Source organism: Quercus lobata, chromosome 9, assembly GCF_001633185.2.
Source record: "Quercus lobata isolate SW786 chromosome 9, ValleyOak3.0 Primary Assembly, whole genome shotgun sequence".
In the NCBI taxonomy this organism is placed as follows: Eukaryota; Viridiplantae; Streptophyta; class Magnoliopsida; order Fagales; family Fagaceae; genus Quercus; species Quercus lobata.
In genome coordinates, this window is record NC_044912.1 from 1,898,400 (window position 1) to 1,911,209 (window position 12,810).

Consider the following 12,810-nt stretch of genomic DNA (forward strand, 5'->3'; position numbering starts at 1 on the left):
AGTCCTGTAGGGTTTATGGGATTTTATTAAAAAATAACTATAAAACTCAATCTATATTATTAGTTAGGTAACGTTCCAAACATATTTGGTTTCTAACAATTTGAGTTTTCTGCACTTGATTTTGTTCAGTGAATTTGCACTTGGAAATCGAGGGTTTGACACTTGATTTCTTGAAAATCGAGTGTGAGACACTCGATTTTCTCAGAGCAAAATTGAGTCCACTGGACTTGATTTTTTAGAAATGAAATTTGTTTAAAACCTTGCCTAACTAATAATATAGATTGAGTTTTATAGTTATTTTTTAATAGAATCCGAGTTTATGTTCTTAAAGAAGGGTGGAACATGTTTTACCATAAACATAGCCTGCGTGAGCATGAAGATTTCGTGATAGTGTGAATGTTTTGCCATGTTCAAACTAGGGAACTATGCTTTCTATCTCTTCAAGAAGATTAAGTCACATAGTTAAATTTATTTATTTATTTTTTTGAAAAGAAGCTACATGGTTAAATTTAATTTTTATCAAAAGAAATTGACAAATTTTACAATATCTAAAGAATTGTATTTAGGTCTTAAATATGAACCTAAAAAATCAATCAATATTAGCTAGATGTTTATCAATAGGAAGTACAGGACATAACCATCCATGTTGGAGGGTTTGACAACATTATAAGAGCGTTCTCATCAAAGGCGAGATAAATGCTAAAAGCTATTTTTAGCAACAAAACCACTAAAAAGCCCCTACATCAATGATGCTAAATTTTAAATTTTTTAGCACCTTGCTACAATAAGATGTTATTACTAACACCCTATTGTAGCAAGTTGTTACTCATTTTTTATTTTTTTTTATTCCCCTTCTCTCTCTCCTCTTAGATCTCATTCTCTGCTCTCTCTAAAATAGAATAAAAAATGATAAATAAGTAATATTTTAATGAAGTGGTAAAAAAAAATAGAATTTTTGATGTTAGGTGTGTTATAAAGTGATGTGTTAAATACTATAAAGTTGATTTTTTAGATGTTAAATGCTAAAATTTTTAAAACTTTTGATGAGAATGCTCTAATAGTAGATTTTTGGAATGATAATATACTTCTTTTTTTTTTTTTTTTTTTCGTTCGTACCATGAATGTTATTCCCATGACTTGATCTCTTTGCCATGAATTTGTAATGCACAGATCGGCCTTGGTCATAGCTAGGATTTATACCACTACTAGTTGCCAATCATCTTAAGCAACAACTTGCTCAACCTTATTTACCAATCTATTGGCTTGTAGCAAAATATCAATATGATTAAATAGTATTGAACCCAAGGAGAGAGAGAGTTCTATTAACACCTTTCTATATCATTCTATTGTGTGTCACTATCTACATGTTTTTTGAACAACACTATACACTATTTGTATATTTCCATTTGATTTCATTAAATCCCACATGGGTTAGATTCAAGTATACTCCCATTTAACCAACTGCTATTTTGCTACATTACACTATTTGTATATTTCCATTTGATTTCATTAAATCCCACATGGGTTAGATTCAAGTATACTCCCATTTAACCAACTGCTATTTTGCTACATAAATGTTTTCTATCTTTTCAGTTGGTGGAATCACTTCATTTTATGTATTAATATTTTTTATTCTCTCTCATTGGTCACCTATTGTGTAACTGTATTGGTTTAAATTGAAAATTACGATGCTTTTATTATCAACGAAACTTATTGTTTAAAAAGAAAAAAGGCCAAATTGTTTGATCAATTAATGATAAAGAGGAATAAAAATGTCGGTCATGCTTTGGGTATTTCACTTTATGTTCCACCAACTGCGTACCATCACTTGGGTTTCTCCCTCTCATTTTCAAGTAACCAAAGTATATAACTTCTCAAAAAAAAAAAAAAAAAGTAATTAACCAAAGTATATTGTTTCCAAAATAAAAAATCAAACACATTACTTTTTTTCTTTTTTCTTTTGATAAGCCAAACACATTACATATTATAATTGTTGAAGTATAAACTGTAGGACATAGGGACTTTTGTTTGAGAAGGAGAAAATTTAAAACAATTAAAATAAATTGGTCCTTATGGAAACATGATTCTATGCTTTATTAATATAGATATAATAGATGAAGGAAAATTGAAATGTAAATTGTAAGGCATCTCTTAAACATGACAAATCAAAAAAATGTATTAAACTTCATCTTATTAGTGATTTAATTGTCAACTGAAGAAGTTTAATATGTGAAAATTTATATTTTTGTCAATGTCTTTTACTGTCTTTACCTGAGAATAAATGCAATTATTATCATGTAATAATTTGTTTAAAAGTTTTAATTTTTGTAATAAGACAAGAATGATATTTTAGAAAGACTCAATTATTTTGTTTAAATAAATTTAAGAAAAATCCAAATTTTGGTCCATAAATTACATAATTTTTTTTAATTCTTTTACCAAATAATCGTTATTTCATTTTAGTCCTTAAATTTTTTATTTTTTAGGATCTTACTCCTTAAATCTTTATAAACATTTATTGGTACCTCGACTTTCCTTACCATTATTATGCAATAAAAAAAAAAAAAATCTAATGTAAAGACTAATGTAGACATCCTTTCTTCTTCTTCATTTTTTTTTTTTTTTTGAAAGTTCACGAATCACATCCTTCTAGTGTACTATTGACCAAACATATTAGACAACATCTGGAAACGATGATATTTTAATTATTGAAATGTTCTGTTTAAAATATATATATTGCAAGTTTCTTAAAAAAAAAATTGTTGCTAGCGACAAATAGAAATATTTCTCACTGTTTTATTTAGATAAGTACACAACGATCATTGTTTAATTTAAATAAATACAAAAAATCACTGTATCTACACCACTTATCCCCCCAAAATAATAATTCTTCAACTTAATTGACGTACTGGTACACTTTTTGAGAATTAGAATACTTTCATGCATTATGTTTCTCACCTCTATATTCTTTTTTTCTTTTTCTTTTTTTGGTGCAGTTCTCCAAGGACCGGCAAGCAACAAGTCAGAGAATGGCATTCTCTTTCTCTCTGGATGTGATATAATTGGAAGAAAGGGAGCCTAAAAACTTGGTGACTAAAGCTAGAAGGGAGTTTGAACTGTGAAGTTAAAAATGGATCAGGCTGTAGTGGAACTCTTGATTGAAAATATCATTTCAATCCTTTCAAATGAAGCATCTTTGCTATGGGGGGCTCGTGATGCAATTGAAGATATCAAAGATGAGTTGATAAGCATGCGATCATTCTTAGTAGATGCTGATAGGAAGGGAGTAGGGAGTGAAGGAGAGAAAACTTGGGTGGCAAATATGAGAGACATGGCGTATGATGTTGAAGACATTATTGATAAGTTAATGCATCACATGAATCACCAACAAATAGGGGGTCGATTTTCCTGGATCCTACACCACACCATTTACTTTCCAAAAAATCTCTGGGTGAGGCATCAAACAGCCACCAAGATACAAAAAATTAATGGGAAAATCAAAGGCATACGAGAGAGAAACCGGAGATATGATATTAATCATATAGAGGGAACTAGTTCTAAAGATAATAAAAAATGGTTGGTGCAGCATGCTGAATCATCTCTTTTTTTTTTTAAAGAAGAAAAACTTGTAGGGATTGAAAAGAAAAGGAAAGTGTTAATGAGATGGTTAATGTATGGAGTAGACCAAATTGTCGTTTCAATAATTGGAATGGGAGGTTCAGGCAAAACCACACTAGTTGCCAACACCTACAACAATGATGATGTAAAGAAACATTTCGACTGTTGTGCGTGGATCACAATTTCTCAAGCATATGAATTAGAAGATTTATTGAGGAGCATGGTCAAGAGATTTTACAAGTCAATGAATAAAGTGGATCCTACAAACTTGACTTCCATGAATTACAGAGAGTTAGTAGAAGTGCTAGAGGACTATTTAAAGGAGAAAAAGTATCTATTTGTCTTGGACGATGTGTGGGATACAAGTATCTTGAATCAAATAAAGTTGTCACTTCTTGATAATTGTCATATGGGCAGAACCATCCTTACCTCGAAAAGAAAATGTAGCTAGCTTCAATTTTGAAGTTACTAGGCATGTCTATCGTATGCAACCATTGGAAGAGGATGAGGCGTGGGATCTCTTTTGCAAGAAAGCATTCTCGAGTAGTTCTAATAGATGCTATCCCCCTGACCTTGTTTCGTTTGCTCAAGAACTTGTGAGAAAATGTGAAGGCCTACCTCTTGCAATAGCGGCTTTGGGAAGTCTTATGTACTCCAAGAATGAGTCTCAATGGACTAACATTTACAAAAGCTTGAATTGGAGTCTAAATGACAATCCTGAGCTAGAAATGGTGAAGACCATCTTGTTGCTTAGTTTCAACGATTTGCCACATCAACTGAAGCATTGTTTCTTATATTGCTCCCTTTTCCCAGAAGATTATGAGATTCGAAGAAAGAGGCTCATTAAGCTATGGATGGCAGAAGGATTTGTAGAACAAGTTAAAGGGTATACTCCATAAGAAGTTGCAGAAAGCTATCTAGTAGAACTCATTTTTCGAAGCATGCTTCAAGTTGTAAAGAGGAATGAATTTGGAAGGCCAAAAGCATGTAAAATGCATGATCTTATGCGCGAAGTTGCGTTGCCAATATTAGAGAAACAATTTTTTGGTGTTATACATGATGGAGGAGAAGTGATGGAAAACTGCAAAGCACGCCGCATGTCAATTCACAAAACGAATGTAGAACTACAATCGTTCATGGGCATGTCAAAGCTTCGATCTTTTCTTGTTTTTAACAACTGCAAAACATTGCCTTCCGGAAGTAAAATGTTAAGGGTCCTGGATTTGCAGGATGTTCCTATTGATGAATTACCTGATGAAGTAGTCAACTTCTTTAACTTGAAGTATTTGAATTTAGGAGGAACTTTACTTAAGAGGCTCCCAAATTCCATAGGTAGGACATCAGGGACACACAGATAGAGGCCCTTCCTCGTGGAATCAGGAATTTGCAAAACTTGCGGCATCTAATTATGTATCGATACACTTGGAATTGGAAATGGGACACAAGTGCCATCAAATATCAGTAGACTAACGAATTTGCAATCAGTGTCCGCTATTGAAGCAAATGGTGACTTGATACAACAGATTCGGAGCATGACCCAACTTACCAGGATTGGAATTTCAAATGTGAAAGTAGTAGATGAGATGGAATTATGTGAATCAATTCAAAACATGAAACTATTTCGCTACTTATTTATCATGGCAACTAATGGGGAGGAAACTCTCCGAATGGATGCACTCTCAGTTCCTCCTCCCAACCTTCGATTGCTTATTTTGGTTGGAAAACTAGAAAAGGTGCCACAGTGGTTTCATTCACTTGAAAATCTCACATCTATGTATTTGCATTGGGCGAGATTGGAAGAAGATCTACTCCCTCACATTGCTGCTTTACCCTATTTGGGAAGTCTTACACTTATTAATGCCTATGTTGGAAAACAGCTACGTTTCAGTACAGGCTTTCCTAAGCTTACAAAACTACGGATTACTAATTTCCCTCAGTTGAACGAGATAATAATAGAAAAGGGGGTGATGCCCAATATGAAATTCCTATATATTGCCATTTGCATGGAGTTAAAGACAGTGCCTAAGGGTATTGAATACCTTGAAAATCTCCAAGAACTGACTTTTAGATCTTGCTCTACAGAACTCAAAAATCACATCCGTAGCGTGGATTTTTCGAAGGTGCGATACATCCCAAAGATCTACTGGCTCTGGTAGTATTTCATAATGTTTTGTGAAGGTAGCTTCTCAATTCTGCGTTTTTCTTCTTCTTTTTATCTTCTTTCATGAATGGTTATTTCATTCATTTTTATCTTATATCCTTCAAAAAAAACTTGGCATAAACACACCAAGTTCTGGGTCTGACTCAAAATGCTGTTTTTCATATTTGTATTTAGGTATGTATCAGTGTATGCATGAATGCTAGTATGTTTGTAGGTGTGTTCTGTATGTGGGTAGGTAAAACCCACGATATGTTTGAGGAAAGTTCTCTGTGGACGTTGTGTGATTGGAAGATATAAGATGGTGACTTATGTAACCCCAGGACTTTTGCCGGATTTTTCATTACATGTCTTTCATGCATGTTGATTATCCTAAGCTTGCATATGATTTTCAATTGTATGTACACAGGTTTCTTAGATTTGGTTGGATATGATGTCTTATTTGTAGTTTGGAACATGTATTGGTCTGTTTTAATAAGCCACATATTTGCTCTATTTTTTTATACACATAAATATCTGTGTTTCAAACTTCCAATTGCTTACTTTGCTTCTTGTATAATTTGACAACTAGTCATCGTGAGAAAATTTGATTAATAATAGTTTGGTACATGCTTACCGTGTCTTTTCATTGATTCCCTTGTACATGCTTCTAGCCATTTGAGAAGCACATGTAAGTTCAGAAATAAATTTGTCGACTTTATACATGTTGTCCCTCATATTTTCCTCACAGGTATTCCCCTCCCGAAGCTGAGACATGGTTGTTTTTACTTTTTAGGAGATTTAAGTATGGGGGACTAGTGCCTTGTTTAAATGAGATGTGATTAAGGCTTATTTACTTATTGATTAGTATAATCATATTTTAATTTCTTCCCTTTATGTCTTTGACCAATAATCTATGGTTCGAGTCCTCATTAAAAATCTTTGACTTACATATAAATTCTTAATGAGATTTCCCTTTTTTTTCCTCTGTTTTTTTTCCAGTTCTTCTTTTGGGTAGCAAGTCTCTTGCTTTAAACTGTATTTTTACTACATTCCTCATTGTTAGGTTGTCTGCCCATGATGAGAAATTAGTGCTCAAAGTCATAATATCAAACTAATACATTTTGGAACAATTTTGTTTTGAGTCTTCTATTATGCGATCAGAACTGCAACTTGATACTGTGTGTTCCTTAAGTTAGCAATCTCTATTTGAATTTGTAATCATATTCTTAGTCATGCCTCATAAGTTACCATTTTATTATTCAGTGTTGCATGTGCATATACTAATATAACAGCCACTTTGTGTAGTTTTTCTCCTCTATCAAACGCATCTCTTTCCTTTTTGGTAATCATTTTGTTAGTAAGAAGTAAGATGTCTCTTTTCTTTTCTTACAAATATGCTTTCCTTCTTGTTTTCCTTAAAATGTATTTATGGTTATTTTTGTTTAAACTTTATAAGCCATGGGGTGTGGGTGTAGGAAGTTCATAGGTTCCTTTTCTTGCTGTTCAGAAAGCATATCTAATTGCATACTTAATGAGATGCTATGGGAGCCTCCGATGGTCCAAGGCTTTCTGAAATGCAGAAGCAAGTACTTTAGACTATATGGAGGGAATTTGAATGCAGCTTGTTCCAAATCTGCTGAAAATCGATGTAAGATTCAATCAATTGTGTCAGCTGAGTTCTGCGTAATTCCAAGCAAGCAGTAGATTGGGAAATTTTCCTCTACAATGTGTACTTCACCGTGGTAAGAAATAACCGGATCAGCTCAGGAGCCCTGATACAATTGGGTGGTTGTCATTCAAAGTCAGTGTGTCTAAAATCATAAATCCCAAGCCTTGAACTAAGACATTTATTTGATTCCTATTCTGTTTTGGAGCTGAAATTTGTTTCTTTCATTAGTTAAATCTCCTGCCCAAATTCTTTGTATTTGTAAATTAAGATATGGTATACTGCTTCAACAGTGGCAAATATTTTTTACTAGTGATTTCCCTTTCCTCTTCATGGTTAGCATATATTATAGATGAACGTTATTACTTATACCAATTCTTTTTTATATGGTTCCCTGTTTTGGCATTGGTAAATATTGCCACTTATTGCCTGTTCGTGCTCTTCAACATATGCTTACTTCAAACCTAGATGTCCAATGCTTTTCCTTTGTGTTGCTTATGACATGATAGGCAATTTGCCATTCAGCCCTTTTTTTCTATTTTTTAAGGCTTAAATATATTGCTGGTCCCTAAAATTTAGCATGAGTGACTTTAGTACCTAAATTTTGAAGTAATTGTTTTTACTTTTTAGTTCCTTGGATGACGTGGCCAAAGTGGAGAGTAGAGACTAATATGTCATCTCTCCATAGGGACTAAACACGATTACCTTAACCTTATTAGGAACTAAAATGGATCACTTAAAAGTTTTTTAAGGACTCAAAACTATCACTTCAAGTTTACTAGCGACTAATAGTTATCGCAACTAGGGACTAAAATGACTCATGAGTTTAAAGTTTAGAGACCAACAATTTATTTTGGTCTTTTTTTAGAAACAATAAAATAAAATAATAGAAGGCAATAAGAAAGAGATATGAGGGACTCTCCAACAACATCATTGCCAGTTCACTCTCATTAGCAACCCAACTAAGACGGGTGATCAAATCCCAATTCTTATTTGAAAAAGCCAAGAGCCAATGACCAATGACAATTATTGTGTGTTTGGATACCAATGAAAAATTAAAATTATTTTACTATTTAGCTTATTTTTACTACTATTCATGGGTTTCACTGCACTTTTTGATATTATTCATGAGCCCGCTATACTATTTCAACTAATTTTTATCTTTATTTATAGTACTTTCAGCAATAAATTTTCAATTTCAGCAAAATAAGCGGTATCCAAACAGACTTTTACTTACTAATGCCTCCAAAAGAGAAAAAAATATAGGAGATTATTGCTACATGCCGTCTCAACAACTCAACGTTGGTGTAGACGGTGACATCTTTCTCAATATAATATGATGATGGCTATTGAACACTAATTAAAAGGGTCAATTGTTTGGGCCCATCATATTTTTCTCTAATAAATATACAAATGTGCAGTAATAATCCAAAACAAGCCATGTCACAGCAATAATCTATATCTATATATTACTAAAAGCTGAAGTGTAGCGTTTAATGTTGTTGCACTCACGTTAAGTCACGTTAGCGTCCACCTCATAATCTTTTTTCTATCCATTTTCTTATAATTATTTTTAATATTTTTTTTATTTCATATTTACACCTCTCCAACCTTTCTCCCTCCCTTACCTTTTCATCTTCCCACTACTTCTCCAACCTTTCTCCTTCCCTCACATTCTCATCTTCTTACTACCCTCTACATTAATATCATTCTTCATCTTTTCTTTCATCTTCCTATATTTTTGTCTTTTCTTATTCACACTCTCTTACTATAAATTTGTCACTATCTATTTCATTTTATGCATACTTTTCCCTTACAAAAAAAAAAAAAAAAAAGTTTCTCTCTCTCTCTCTCTCTCTCTCATACACAAAATTTTTGAGTGGATTTTTATTTTTTATTTTTCTTGCATCTTTGCTTTAGGTTGATAATTTTTTATATTCTTTAATCTACTTTAGGTTAATGTGATTCAATTTTTTTTTTTGTTTTTTTTTTTCCTCTCTTTGATTGTTAAATGTTATTCTATTGCGTTATAAAGGATTAAATATAAAAATATAATATTATTCTACTACATAACATGATATGAATAATTTAATTTGGTAGTCATTATAATTTGATAGCATGATTTTTATAGTGCTCAATTTAGATGTTAAACTATAAGACTTTAATAAATTTTGTTTATTTTTTAATCCTTTGTGGTGGATAAAGTACTCTTAATAGTATTAGAAATACTCTATAATGCCATTTATTTAGAGAAAAGCAAAGGTTGGCTAAACAAAAATTTTTTGATGAGAGACAAATTTTATCTTTCACAATTTTAATTTAATTATTATTATTATTTTATAACAATGCATATATAGAAATTTAATTCTTAGATTTTTCTAATAATTTTTATTTGATAATATATTTTGGGTGGACGAAATTACAATTTCTGCAAAGAAAATAACCTTAGTAGATTATAAACAACAAATTGTTTTCCTAATTGGTCAAATTAATCATAGTTAAGTTTTATTAATTTTTTTAGTTACTTTTTTCAGTGTTTTGGATTGTAGGCAGAAAAAATAAGTTTGAGAAAGTTTGTTTAAAACTAAAAGAATAATTTCCAAATTTTATATTCTTTTTAATGATTCACAAAATGTTATAAATAACTTTTATTAAAAAAAAATATTTTCATTTACTTGCCTTTTGAATTTCTAAGAAAAATTGTATTTTTTTTTTCATTTTAGTACGACAAAAATTATTAAATTTATGATTTATGATTGTTCTTATATTACATTTATGATTATTCTTATAATAAATAAAAATATAATTACAAAATACATTAATCTTTATTAAATTAGTTTAAATTGTATAAACTTTTTTAATAAAACCACCATAAAAACAATTATCATGCGCAACGCGCAGGTTCACGGCTAGTTAAAAATAAAAAAACAGACAACTTGTGAATGTGAAGACATCCCATTTGAAAATAAAATTAAGCCGTGTTGTGACAAGAAGAAGAAGAAGAAGAAGAAGAAGAAGGAAATGAGAGGGAAAATCCAACTGAAAAACACTTAAGAAAAATCCAACTAGATAAGGCTGAGTTTCAACTCAAATTTCAATTGAAGATAGTAGACAAAGCTTCTAGGTATTGATATTTCTCATTTGCAATTCTCCCTATTTGTAATTCTTTCTCACCTTCAATTGTAAACACTATTTTTGCTCAATTTTACTTGAGTTTTATCCGGGTAAGTTGAAATCACATTTTAATAACACTATTTTAAGTGATGAAAAAAGACGATTTAAAAAAAATATACGCAAAGTTTAGATTCTCAAATAATTTCAAAACAATGTCAATGTAAATAATTAATATTAATATTTACAAATTTTGCGACACATTAAAAGTGTGGTCTAGACATCTAGTTGAACATCTTATAGAAGTTGTTCTAAGCTTACCAACTGGAACTGCAATAATTGTTTGGGTCCAAAAGTATTTAATAAAGTTGCAATGAGTCTCTCAAATTTAGGGCCTATTTGGATTGAACGGGAGAGTGGAAGGGAGTAGAGTAAAGAAGAGTTAGTTGAAAATAAAGCTAATTTTGAGCCAATTTTATTTTACTCTACTTTACTCTCCATCTCTCTCCCTCAATCCAAATGGATTATTAGTTTTGGGTGTAGACGGCATGAGGGTTGGATGGAAAACATGCCTCCACAACTTGTCCGTTTGTAGGGGCAATGATCTTATATATGTTTCCATATAAATAAAATTATAAAATCATTATCCTTCAAAATAAATAAAAGGTGATCTCTTTCATTCATTTACTTACATTCCCATTAATGATTCTAAAAAAAGAAAAATTCATTACCATTAAGAAAAGAACAAAATAGTTTTTTTTTTTTTAATAAAAAAAAGGAAATATTCCTAATCCAATCACAGCAATTATGGTATAGAACTATAGATAAAGCCTATTAGGTATATGGACAGATATAATTCAGTGTCTTTAAAAAAAATTGAAAATTCAGCATAAATTATGAAAATGGAAACATATCATAGAATAATAATATATACAGATATGATATAGTTATTTGGATAATTTCGTAAGCAAAAATATAGTAACATTTTTCATATATTTCTCAAATGCTTAATTCAGCATTCGATTAGAGAGTCTAAAAAAAGGGAATTAGAGTGCTGGATTTATTTTGGACCGGTAAAGAGTAATTTTTGGTAGAGTTACAAAACATTGATCTGATTAAAGAGATTCAAAATCAATCATACAGTCCAAGTGATGAAACCCCAATTCTTTAATTGAAAAGGCCAAGAACCAATGACAATTACTCACATGGGTGAAAACTATGACATCTTTCTCAATATAATACGATGATGATTGCTATTGAACACTGAATCTTAAAATGGTCAAAACAAGTGGCCTGTCTTCTTTTTTCTTATAAAAAATTAAATTGTGGTGGAGCAATTATCCAAGAAAACCCATGTCACAGCAATAATATAAATATTTTTTGAAAAAAAAAAACAAAAACGACAACTACTCATGAATGTGAAAGCGAGATGATGAAGGAAACGAGAGGGAAAACCAACTGAAAATAATAATAATAATAAAATGAAGAAGAAGAAAGTGGTTGGGCTAGTTAATTATAAGGTTTACTCAACTCAATCTCAAATAATAAAGACAGTGGAAAAAACTTCTAGATATTGATGTTTCCATTTTCCCTACAGCTTTTTTTTATCAAATTATATAGTTTTTGGTAATTTTTATATTAAATGTGTGACAAAAATTTAAAATGTTATTTTATTTCTGAAAAAACTAAAAGTTATATTAATTAATTGCAAAAAATCAGAGACCAAAAAAAAAAAAAAAAGGGTAAACAAGTAACTGCCAAACCCAAAGTGAGTGCCATTTGTCTATTATGTAACACCATCTGTTAGTCCTATCATATGGCAAACTGGTTTGGGTCTTGTGGATTTGCAGCAATCACTAGCTAGTGGATATACTGAAGAACTGCATCAACATGGGAAAAACAAAGACACCGTAATCCGGTGGTTGTGTGCGATGATTGGATGTGGTTGTGCTAATTGATGTGGTTGTATCGGGTGGTTGTGGGTTTTGGGATTAAAATTATGAATTAAAAAAATATATTTAATTGAAATTGTGATATAGTATTGAGACGAATGTATATGCACAAAACAAATAGATAGCTAAACCAAAAAAATTAAGAGGCTGATGTGAATTGCTCTAATAAGATTCAGCCTTTTCAACCTAAGTTAAGAGTGTATATATTTTTTATTTATTTATCTTCAATAACTGCTCTATTTTGAAAAATGAGTTCAATAATGAAGGCTCATTTGAGCCCGTATTTATCAAGTGCTTCATGCATTTTTCTTTACTTTTTAAAC

The 12,810-nt window shown here is 31.1% G+C and overlaps 1 pseudogene; it reads left to right on the forward strand.

The window, feature by feature from the left end:
* The first annotated feature begins 3,043 nt into the window (after nucleotides 1-3,043).
* LOC115960011 lies at nucleotides 3,044-5,790 on the forward strand (annotated as a pseudogene).
* Nucleotides 5,791-12,810: the final 7,020 nt, after the last annotated feature.